This window comes from Etheostoma spectabile, chromosome 23 (genome assembly GCF_008692095.1).
Source record: "Etheostoma spectabile isolate EspeVRDwgs_2016 chromosome 23, UIUC_Espe_1.0, whole genome shotgun sequence".
Taxonomy (NCBI): Eukaryota; Metazoa; Chordata; class Actinopteri; order Perciformes; family Percidae; genus Etheostoma; species Etheostoma spectabile.
The window spans coordinates 6,168,953-6,178,815 of NC_045755.1; the positions used below are offsets into that span (position 1 = coordinate 6,168,953).

The window sequence follows — 9,863 nt, forward strand, 5'->3', positions numbered from 1 at the left end:
AAATCCATTTTTAATGCTTTTAGCTTTTGGAATAAACATCTTCATCAAGTATGTAAAAAAAAAAAGGCTTTGAAAAGACAGAAGATGTAATTTGATTTAAAGCAGATTTCAAATAAGCCAGTGCTTTTAGACATGGTGTTATGAAAAGAATCCTTAGCAAATCCTTGTACTAAACTCCCTTTTAACTGTACCCATTTTGCTAGTAGTCACCATTGCTGTTTTATACTTCAAAGTGAGGCATATTGCCTAAAACGTCTCTGTGGCAATGACAAGATGAATTGGTGTACTGTCGCATATGTTCTCGTTATTCATTCATAAAGCCTTGTGTCTGCACACCCCAGTGGCCTTTCAACGTCCTCTACGTACTTCCCCCCGCCCAAACAGGCCACCAGTCTGCCTGACGACTCCAGTTATTGATCCATAGGTAAAACCACAGGGTGAGCCATAATGGGCCAAAATGACAGAGACATATGTATTCATATACTATGCTTGACATCACAAGACCAAAATCAGTTTCATTTTTCCACAGACAGGGGATCCTTTAAAAAAAAAGCGAAGTTTAGAGATAAGAATGCCATTCTGTGGCGTGATAGCTCTGCTCGGGGCAGCCTCAGGCAGATTTGGGTCAAGCAGTGGCAAACGCTTGGTGTCATGCATTTTCGCGGCCTGTAGAGAAAGGGAAGCCCTGTCTTTAGACATGAGTTTAGAAAGGAAGTCATCTCGTGTCTGCACTATTTCTTGGTTAGCTTGGTTAACAACCTCTGTCAGGTGCGCACCTTTCAAGATGTGACCCCATTACCTGCCGGCGACCAGTAGAGGCATCAAGCCTTTCTGCAGGAATGGAACTAGTTCCACAACTGCAAATTCCCGTTTGGCTTTCTGCACCCGAGTTGCCTAACAGCTGATGGTTATGTAAGATACTGAACAACTGCTACACAACTGTTGTTTATGATGACAGTTGTCAGTGTTTCCCCTCTTTATACTACACTATCTTGTTTTCCTGTTCTTTTTTTTTCTCTAATTGCAAAGTGTACAGTCCGACTATTCAATTTCATCGTGCCATCTGCGAATGTTTCTTTTTATCGTCCGAATATTAAATGTGTTTGTGCTAAAGCAGCAGAATGCTGAGTTCCTCAGGCACGGCCGTTGAAAAGGTATAGTTGTTTTTCCAAACATAACCTGCATCCAAAAGACATCGCTTAATTACAGACAAGGCCAGAGTGAGCTTCAGTAAGAGCTCTAACTTGAATATGACTTAGAGATACTACAGCAGCAGCAGAGTCACTAAGTATGTCTTCCTCTTTAAGCATCTATTATTAATCTGCAGAAAGGAGGGATTTTAGGGAATTTAACCTTAAAGCACAGCTTTAGGCTCAAGTGACATAAAGATGGTATGCATTGTATTTAATGCTGCCGTTAATATGTTAGCATACGAAAGCAAATGTCACAATCACTGTGGTTTACTTGGCAAATACCTAGTCATGTCAAACCCCTCACAGCAGTGGTACACAATGGTAAGAGCATTCCTCCGCATGTAATCTGCTGTAAACTGATTGAAGTTGAATTTATTTTTAAAAGTCATAATCAGCTGTAAACCATGAGGGTAATGCACATTAATCAATTTGCTTAAAGGTACCCTGCCACACAAAACTGTTTTTACTTGCATGTTTTGAAATATGTTAGGTCCATATGTGTTTGTGTTATGTCGTGAATGTGAAAATGAACTGCTACTCCCTCTGTCAGTTCTAGCCACTGGAAAGAAATAAGCGGAGAAATCGGGCCAACTACAAAAGCTGGTCAGTCTGACGTCATGTTACCTGAGCACATTACTATTTATGAGCTTGCCCAGTTGCGCTAGGTAAAGGATACTGATAGCCAGGCTCTTATTGTTGTTAGCCAATCAGAGTCAAGCAGCTTGGCTTGTGGAATATTATTGAGATGTGGCACAAATCGAGCTAAGTCTTCCTGCAGGCTTTCTATACCACGCTAGAATGGCTTGAAACAAGGTAACCAAGGCATTATTTTCACAAAACTCTTGCAGAGTCCATTGTAGATCTTCAGACATTACGACAAAGTGATGAAATACGTGTGGAAGGGCACTTTAAATTGATTCGTCACTTAAAGGGTTTGTTAATTAATTCACATTTGATAAATCAATCACAGTTGCAGCAGGAACCTGGAGTAGTTTCTCAAGATAATCTAAAACTTATCCGAATGAACCCCTCCCCTCGAGCCCTGCTTTTCATCTGCGCGTGTGTGAAATGTCCAATATTTACACGTTGCCCTGTTTTTTACAGTTCTTATTGATTGTTGAACAGTAAAGTGTGTGCACTTTTGCACTCAGTTTTCCTAAAGTCCTATTGATTGGGTTTTGGCAGTGCTCGGGGACAATAAAAAAAAAAGGCAGTTTGAGTCTAATAAAAAAAAAAAAACTGGCTGCGAGGATCCTGTCTAGGTTCCAGATTTTACTGGAGAGTCTCATTGGCCTTTGGAAATAGTGATGTCAGAAAGACATCGACCCTAACACACTTCATCCTGTGCCCTTCCACCCATGAAGTGGCGTCTAAAACTCCCCGAGGCCCAACCAATGCATGAAGACACAGAATTGAGCTACTCTGTAAAACCTCGAATCAGCAAGGACATGCGATGCTACGCCTTACATCCTCTGGCGAATTAATGTGATACAGATGCTGCTGATAAAACGTGCAACACATGCAGCAAATTGTGGCACAGATCAGCAAGCTAGCGCAGATTGCTAGATTGGATATGAAACGATGGGAAAAATGGGATTGAGGGATTTTAATAACTGCAGCTGTAGCTTCAATTAAAACTTAATGCAGTAGCCAGGGAACAAGTTCTGGTCACTGTGATAGCTGCAAGCTCGGCTCTAAAAATTAGTCATGTGCATGTGTGTACACACACACACACATGCGAGATTGGATGGGTTGAGTGTTTGGCAGACGACACACACACACATACACACAGTGAAGAGTTGGACGAGAAAAAGGAGGGCCAAGTAGTTTGAGAGGTTAGAGACTAGAGAGGCCATTTGTCTATCGGCTTGTCAGCTGGTGAGAGAAAGATCTCAGATCAGCATTTTCCTCCGAGGATGAGTGGATTCCGCTGGGCTCATTCTTGCAACACTGGCAACATGTCCATCATGACCATCTTTCAAAGAAATCGTCCCTCCCCTCGGATGATCTAACCCAAATTTATAGTGTATCCATCAAGAGCGAAAAGAGTGCTGATTTAAGGGAACTGAGCCTCTGTCTGTTCTATAACTTCATAAACATGCTCTCTTGACTATTGATCCGGTGACCCACCAGGGCGCTTGAGTGTGATACATCCACACATTGAGGAAATGATGGGTGAGAAGTGTGCTTCCCCTTCTGCGGTTTCAATTTGTGATTTTCCGCTGTGTCAAAGGCAGAAATGAGCTCACCCCCACGTTCGATCAGTCGCCGTGTCTCTGTTCATCTGGCTGATCAATACCTCCTTAAGAAGTTTGATCTTCTCTGTGCGTGAGATCACAATCCTTTGAACAGATTTAGAAGCAAGGTTTTTCTGTCTTTACAAAAGCTCGGCCCTGGAGGCCATTGACACACAAATGTGGTGTCTGCGGTAACAGGCTCGGTCATGCTCTATAGATTCATTGCGTTTGGAGCGTTTTCTTTAATTTCCATCTGACAGAAATGTAGGTTTAATCTTACACTGGGTTGGCTACAGTGCATTAGCCTTTTATGTCAAAGGGGCAGAATATTACCGATGCTATGCTGCTCCGGCGAAACAAATTGCATGTTACTCTTTAGAAAACTAATGGAGGCTTTATCGATTCATACAAGGCCAGCCACTTGCTTTGTCTCGGCTGTCAGATTGTGTCTAAAGCAATTTCATAAAGATCATTATTTTCTTTCTCGGGATGTCTTGCAGCTAAACAAGATCCTCCTTCGTTCGTTCCTGCCTTTTGTACTGCTTACAGCAGCAGCTCTTATGGCCCAATTGAAAATGAATTAGAATAGAATGACACATAATGAAAATCACTAAAAAACATTGGCACGTCACATCCCCTTAGCTTGTTGCACCCTTGAATAGATTGCTTGTGGGGTTCCAATTTCTATTCTCGATCTTACGCAGCAAGAGAAAATGGGTTTAGCTCACTGTAAAAGACAAGCCATAACATTATGGGTCATAACGAGCAATGCTGTGTGTGTGTGTGTGTGTGTGTGTGTGTGTTGGGGGAGGAGGGGGTCTGACATGGGTGTTAGTCATGCAACAAAGCGAGGTAACTAAACCCGTTCGCTGCACTTATGGTGAGCATCATTGACATAATTGATGTCACTGGCTAGCAACCACAGTGTCAAATTGTAATCCAACGGGTTGCATGAATCCCATCAAGTCAAATGATTTCCTGTTATATTGTGTTTACTCATAGCAACCACCCTTCCTTTGTCTTATGAAGTTGTAAAGGTAGTTGGAATGCAGAATCTGTGACGCATGAAATTCAAATTCACTAAACACAAAGCCAGTTATAACTCCAGAATTGATTGATGGGTCTTGTAGTACATAAACATATTAAAGTTATAAGATAGTAAAAACGGACAAAAAAACTTTGTTATGCTCTGCTGAGAGAAAATAAAAAATTTGTTAGAAGTCTTGTGCTGTGATTATATCTTATATACATATACAGTCCCTGACAAAAGTCTTGTCACTTATCTATTTTGTAGAAACACCTGCTATTAACCTGACTTTTAATTAATCAATTGGTGTAAGAAATAGCTCATTTGAAAAGCTAAAACCCTCCCAAATGATGTTCAATGCACTGAAATAAATTAGTTTCACAAAAAAAAAAGATTTTTATTATTTAAACAAGACAGAAAGGTCAAATTTTGGCAAGACATAGTGGTTAAATAGTGGTGCTGTGAGATTCAAATTTAATATCTTGTATGACTTCCATGAGCTTGAAGGACTGCATCCATGCGGTTTGGCAAGGTTCATACAATGAATTGATGAAGTCATCAGAGCTAGAAAAGCAGTCTTGCATGCCTCCGGAGTTCATCAATATTCTTTGGTTTGGTCTTCCATGCTTCCTCTTCATCCTACCCCACATATGCTCAATGATGTTCATGTCTGGGACTGGGCGGCCAATCCTGGAGCATCTTGATCTTCTTCCCTTGAGAACTTTGAAGTGGAGTGGGAGTATGCTGGAGCACCATCCTGCTGGAGAATTTGGCCTCTTTTATGGTTGGGAATATAAGAGGTAGCTAAGTTTCTTGGTATTTGAGACTATTGATGTTGCCTTCCACCCTGTAGCTCTCGCACACCCCATACTGGATGTAACCCCAGACCATGATTTTTCCGCCACCAAACTTCACTATTTTCTGGGTGAATCTGGATTCATGCGGGATCCGTAGGTCTCCTGCAATATTTCGGCAACTGTGGGTGTAATCAACAGAAGATTCATCTGAAAAATCCACTTTATTCCACTTCTCCACGTCCATCCTTTTAGCAGGCGGTGGGCCTTGGCAAATGCCACACGGTTTTTCAATTCTGGGCACTGATTTGACCATTTCGAGACAGAATCCGACAAACCGTTCTGGTTGACACAGGACTTCAGGTGACCAGGTCTGGTGGAGCTCTGCTGCAGTGGAAATGGGCTGGCCTTGGATTTTCGAGCCAACAAACGGTCCTCTCGAGCAGTTGTCTTGCGGGGTCTGCCTGACCTGGGCTTGTCAGAAACATCTCCAGTGTCTTCAAAGTTTTTTTTAATCCTCTGTACTTGACGCTGAGAACACTTGAAGGTGTCTGCCACATCAGCGTGGATCTGGTCTTCAGCCTCTTGATAATCCAACCTTTAGCCTCAGGGTGAATCTTGGTCTGTTTGCGAGGTCTAGTTGCAGTTGATGTGAAGGTCTAGAGTTTTTATACACACCTGAGACCTAATTGATCCATTATTAGTCACAGGTGAAGCTCATATGACAAGGCGACAACACTAATGTTTTTGCAAAAATTGACTCAATGGGCTTTACCAGCTGTGAATATTAGAATACTTTTTGACAGTTTCTTTTTGCACTGAAACATTATTACAAAAGCTGTTGGGATTAAAATGACCATTTCTTGTAAATAAATCTTGATTAGAAATATTTCAGCGGCACTTCAGGTCAATTGGTACACAAGCGACAAAACTTTTGTCAGGGACTGTATTATAATAAATGTAATACAATTGTATGTACATCTGTCAGAATAGCTTGACTTCTAAGCAGAATCTCCTGTCTTCTGCTTCCCACCTCTTTCTCTCTCTGCATTTGGTAATAGCCTTTTTTTTTACAGTTACACCATTGCTACATATAGTTTTATGCTTATGTTTACAGCTCTGTCGATACAACAGCAGAGAGAGGTGTTGGGGGGGGGGGGGAACAGCCGGCGATCTGCTTCACATAATCATTACGGTCCATTCCACATGGGGAGAGGAACTTCATTATTGTACCTGCAGGGCTGTTAAAACCAAACTCATGAATACAGAAAGCTTTGTTCTGTGGTGTGTTGTTCTTTATAGTGCTGCCGCTTCGGCATTTTCAAAGCCACATTCTTCACTTAAATGCATACATAAGTACCACACTGTGTGTGCAATCATTTACAAGTTATTCCGGATTCACTGCTATGGGTGCTAAACCTGCTGTATGTGAGCTCTAATAGAAGTGTGTAGGGGTCAGTGCTTTTTCAAACCTAGTGTTTCATTATCTGACGAGCAGTGGACATTATTCTATTTGGTATAGCATTGATGTGCGTTGACGTGATCTGACTCTGCCCCACATTGTATCCCTTTTGGAACATTGACTTAGCTAGCCTCTTCCCTCTCACTGTGTACCCTATATTCCACATTTCAGTGGTCATTATCACCAGAAATTCACAGGGCATGCATCAGGCATACCCTAGTAGCATTTCACCACACAGTGTGAAACACACACAAAATCACATTTTATAATGATATGTATTCAGCAAATGAAATATGCCAGCCTCGCACATTTGCCTTGCTGGACAATAAATTTACCTCTTGCACGGCCACATAAGCCCAAGGATAATACCACATCCTATGAGTTGAAAGGAAATGGGGCTTGTGGGATGCAGGAAACAATGCCCTTGCTTAAATCCAACAGCGAAGAAGGAAACATTGACATGTAGGTCCTGTTGGTGCGTTTCCCTCCTGCGTGTGTCTCGGATTACATCTGTACGCAAAGGTTGACATGTAAACACGCTGCCTCACTCCTTGTGCAGATAAACTTCGTGGCCACAGATGTTCTGTGCGTCAAGTTTATCAAGGTATAGCGACAAATCAATGCAGACATGTGATACACACACACCTAATATACACCGAGCTTGACAGACTGTAGCACTATCTCGTGTTTGATCTTGCACATTGAAAAGCGGATTCCTGTAGCTCCAAGTCAAATTTATCAAACAGATTGTGTGTGTGTGTTGTGTGTGTGTGTTGTGTGTGTGTGTGTGTGTGTGTGTGTGTGTGTGTGTGTGTGTGTGTGTGTGTATGTGTGTGTGTGTGTCATCATGCATTCCAAACACACGTTTCTTCAAGATAGTGAATAAATGCTGCGAGCAAGTGAGATGTGCACAACAGGCACAGAGCAGACCGCGTATACATATGCAACAACGGCCACAAAGGGCCACTTGCGCACATAGACACACACACAGTGCAGTAGCTTCCTATGGACTCTGGAGAGGATGAAATATGCTGCAGAGGCCACACGCAGTCAAAAACAGAGCACACGCCACACACACACACCACACACACACACACACACACAACACACACACACACACACACACACACACACACACCCACACACTGAAGCAGTCTTACAAAGATGAGATGTGTGCAAACAGAAGAAGCATCTGCTTCTTCTTCTACTTGTCAGCAGCTTGATGACCTGACGCATAACAGCACTAACGCACACACTCTGACTGCAGGCAAAAAAAACAGAACTGAGATCATGAAGGCAGAACAAAGTAAAACCAGTAACATCTCACCCTTAATAGTGTCTGATAGGTAACAGAGCATAGCCACCCCCTGCCTTTTGGCCACAGGTGGAACCACTTGAGCAAATTGCCTCCTTAATTGATGGACTTGAACTGGTTCTGTGTGTGTGTGTGTGTGTGGTGTTGTGTGTGTGTGTGTGTGGGTGTGTGTTGTGTGTGTGTGTGTGTGTGTGTGGTTGTTGTTGTGTATTGTGGTTACACCGGTGCCCGTGGCTAGGGAGCAGTTAGTGGAAAGAGAACTGTCAGCTGGTAATGAATAATTGGCAAAAACGTTACACATCAGGGTTCCCGTGCACACACACACACACACACACACACACTTGCACTTGCTAATGCACGTAAATACACGCACGTGCACAGACGCAGACTTCTCATAGATTTGCGCTTCATCCACAAACACACACACAGCTCCAACCGTGAGTACAGATAAGTGTAGTGAAGGAGCCCGCCCGATGCACCATTTCGTCTGGTTTCAGTTACAAATGAACTAACCCAGTGCTGATATTGAACGACTGTGACAGCAATGAGGTGGAATATAAAGACATATATATATATACATACATACATATATATGTATATATATATATTAAAGGAGTAGAGTAAAAAGAACATGAACAAAATTGAAAAAATGAAATGATGACTGAGAAGAGAGAATGAGACAGACAGAGAGAGTCACAGGTTGTTGCCGATGGGTTGCTTCCTGAAATAATTATTTTTGGGGGATGGTTACCATGGAACCCAGGTAACGTCAGACAGATTGGTTGTGCTAGTAACCTGCACCAGCTGAAACAAGAGAGAGGAGAGAGAGAGAAGAGAGAGGAGAGAGAGAGAGAGGAGAGAGACATGGGTTGTAATCCAATTATGTGCACAGTTTTCATCCATGTACGATTTAGTTTAACTATTTGGAATTTTCCAGTACTGTACTTCCTGGAGGAATGAGAACTAAGATTATTAGTCAAATTTCTTGATTTCCTTCCTTCAAAAAGAAGCTAATATACTATACTGGTTGTTGCCCAGTCAAGCTGTACTCTCTTATCTCTGTCATTATTTTGAGAATGACACCAGAGGTTATAGGTGTTTTCTGTTTGTGATGTTGTTCAGTGTCAAAGTTACTGCCAACCAAGAGTAATTTCTGTTCTCCCAAAATGCCAGAATAACAGGTTTGACTGTGACCAACTTTAGGCCGAAGCAGTTTACTAAAAAAGATTGTACTCTCTTTTTTTTTACATTGAACTGGTGTTGGCAAACCAAAATATAAGTAGAAGTTCCTGCATTATTAAATGTCAATTTCCGTAAAAGTACATACAGTACGTGTTTTACCAAGATGTACTTAAGGTAAAAATCATGATTTAAAAATAAGCCCCTGTGCTTGTCTTGCGTTTTTGCTGTAATCTACTGTTTAAATTTAAAACGGTCATATTATAAATCATCATCATCATGTTTTAACTAAAAACTTGAATCGGTAAGTAACTAAAGCTGTCCCATAAAGCAACTATGATGCAAAAGCACTGTCTCGGTGTTGTGGAGTAAAAATTAAAGTAGTATGAATATAATTCATTAAAAGTATCTCAAAGAACAGTACTTACCCAATGTAATTAGTTGCATTAGACCACTGCCAATGAAAGTGTAGAGCTGGTGAACATGCAGAAATTTTATTTTTATTATTTAAAAACGTGTATCTTAAATGCCTATATAAATGCCTGTTCTTTGCATTTTCTGCAATTCACAACCATTAGAAATTATCAGCAATTAGATCTCAACAAATATAAATCCGATCCTTAAATACAAAACGTTATTTTGTTGAAGTATCTTAT

At 41.4% G+C, this 9,863-nt stretch overlaps 1 protein-coding gene and 1 long non-coding RNA gene across 3 annotated transcripts in view; both read left to right on the forward strand.

Moving 5' to 3' along the window:
- Positions 1-9,863, forward strand: part of tafa5a (TAFA chemokine like family member 5a) — a 161,429-nt gene that overhangs the window by 51,188 nt on the left and 100,378 nt on the right. The window lies entirely within an intron of this gene.
- The window catches only part of LOC116673059 (uncharacterized), a 40,088-nt gene continuing 31,827 nt past the window's right edge, over positions 1,603-9,863 (forward strand). Inside the window, exon 1 of the long non-coding RNA XR_004327726.1 lies at positions 1,603-1,683. This is a non-coding gene — a long non-coding RNA (uncharacterized LOC116673059). The remainder of the gene's footprint in view (positions 1,684-9,863) is intronic.